This window comes from Mus caroli, unplaced genomic scaffold (assembly GCF_978045245.1).
Source record: "Mus caroli unplaced genomic scaffold, Mus_caroli_1 scaffold_4, whole genome shotgun sequence".
Taxonomy (NCBI): Eukaryota; Metazoa; Chordata; class Mammalia; order Rodentia; family Muridae; genus Mus; species Mus caroli.
Window position 1 is genome coordinate 130,045,930 of NW_028227259.1, and position 2,379 is coordinate 130,048,308.

The 2,379-nt window shown below is 43.0% G+C and overlaps 1 long non-coding RNA gene across 1 annotated transcript; it reads right to left on the bottom strand.

The window, feature by feature from the left end:
* On the bottom strand, positions 1-1,479 carry LOC110293863 (uncharacterized). The gene is made up of 3 exons (XR_002377873.3): positions 1,243-1,479; positions 976-1,113; positions 1-87 (listed from the first exon to the last, which is right to left on the bottom strand). It is a non-coding gene; the product is annotated as an uncharacterized LOC110293863 (long non-coding RNA).
* Between the last annotated feature and the right edge of the window lie 900 nt (positions 1,480-2,379).

Consider the following 2,379-nt stretch of genomic DNA (forward strand, 5'->3'; position numbering starts at 1 on the left):
TTTGTCTTTGAACCTTTCTTTTCCTTTGGGCAAACTGTCAGATGTGGAGTCTTAGCACGAGTCAGTGCAGTCCAGGGTTCTGTGAGACTGAAAAAAATCAAGCCAATAAATATCTTGTATTTAACATCAGAATCCCAGTGAGTTCTCTCCAGTAATTTTCCCTTTATCACACTCGACCCACAGTTCTTCTCAAAATGCTGGCTTAATTAAGTACCCGACACTGCTTTGGACACTCGTTCAAACCAGCAGAAGTGGGAAAAGAAACTAAAACAATAAAATTTCTTCACTCTTCACCTGGAATTTCATTTTATGATTTTGGAGATTCTACTACACTGAACAAAATGGAAAGAGTAGAGTCTGAGGTGGTGCTTAACTTAGTAAAGAAAGGCAAGTATGGCTGCAAATGGGGGGGCAGGGGTAGGCACTCAGGGCAGTTCCCCTCCTAAAGATGTGAGTAAACAGTGAGGCTGAGAATGGAGAAAACCTCCACTTGAAAACAGCTATGCCGGTGTTTATGAATACAAGAGCCTTGTATCACACCGACTGTGAACATTCACACAACTAAATCACACAAGTCTTATATGTATGTTTACACGCATCAAGTGATGCTGCATTTTTAGGGGTTTGTACAAACAATGATTGGTGTGTGACTGAAGAGATTGAGAGCCCTCACTGCTCTTGCAGAGGACCTGAGTTCAGACCCTGGCACCAACATGGTGGCTCACAAGCGTCCATTACTCTTGTTCAGCTTTTACTCTGTGCCCTTCTCCCATCTTTCACCTTTGATGTGTATACACAGGTCCATGAGGTAAACCCACTTGAGCCCTGTGGCCTCCCATGCCCTATTGACAGCTACCCCTGCTTTTCTTCCCTAAGCTGCTTCTGGCTTCTGTGGGTGTTGTATATGTATCTTTTATACATAAAAGTAGAGTAGACTCAGCTTTGAAGGTCTCACTTGGGATATCTCAAGCTAACCTGGTGAAGTGGTGGCAGGGGTTGGAATTCACTGGAGGTTCAACTGAATGGGCCCTTCCAAGGTGGATCCTGCACAGTGATGGTCCCCATTGCTCACTGATGGCTAAGAGGTTGGCAGAGACTCTCTCTGGAGCACCTCTACAGGATACATAAAAGACACATAAAAGCAGTGGAAGCACCCATATATGGAATTTTTTTTTAAAAGGAAAGGAAACAAAGAAACAAAGAAAGCTGAGCACCCTCCACATCCTCAGTGTGTCCATCTACCTCACACTCCAGCTGCTGTGCTTTCCCTGCCTTGATGGATGGTACCAGCTCAAAGGATGGGTCAAAATAAACACTTTCTGTCTTCTTTAAGTTGCTTTTGCTGTGTATTTTGTCATAGCAACGACAAGAAGGAGAATCAATATGCTTCCTCTTCGTATCAGTGCCATGCGAATTAGTGTCAGTGCCTCAGTGAGCGCTCTAGGGTTCTCTTGGCTCCCTCAAGATTGGCTGCCACTGTCAGCACAGACTCTTGATGATCTATTTTCTTTGTGAGAAACAAAACATCATGTCATTGATTAAAAAAAAATATCAAGGAGAGTGTCACATGCAGCTGTTGTAGAGTCTATTTTTGTATACCTATTCTCCACTTGATCTTAGCCAAAAGGTGGAGAAGAGATTGTATACCTATTCTCAGCAGCCCTTGTTGGGAGGCAGAGTGACTTTGAGGCATGGAGAATGTCTCAGTACTATGAGCCGCCTTCTGAATTCTATGACATCATAGACCTTGGCCCTGGAATGCAAATTCTTAGCTCAAATATCTAGCTCTTCCTTCCAGGTGTAGCTATGTCTTCAGGGTCAGGGACTTCTTGTTGTTTGTTTGTTTGTTTGTTTGTTTTATTTTGTTTTTTGTTTTTTGTTTTTGTTTTTGTTTTTCAAGACAGGGTTTCTCTATATAGCCCTGCTGTCCTGGAACTCACTCTGTAGACCAGGCTGGCCTCAAACTCAGAAATCCACCTGCCTCTGCCTCTCAAGTGCTGGGATTAAAGGCATGCGCCACCACTGCCGGGCGGTCAGGGACTTCTAACACTAGTCAAAGCTTTGGGTTTGGGTGAAAAATGGCCTCATGTTACGGGAAATTTACCTGACATGTCTATGCCTTCAATACAATTTTCCAAGCAAAATTTTTGGAAGAAAAGGTGTGATCAGATGCCAAAAAGACAACCCAAATTCCAAATACAAACTATTTGAGTATTTGTACTAACACAGCTGTGTGTGTGTGTAAGTGTGTAAAGGTACACATTTCTTTGTGTGTGTGTGTATTCATGAGGAGAACAGAGGGAGACCTTGTGTATCTCTTCATTCATCTTCCTCTTGTTTGGTTTTTGAAACAAAGTTTCTCACTGAACCCCACACTCA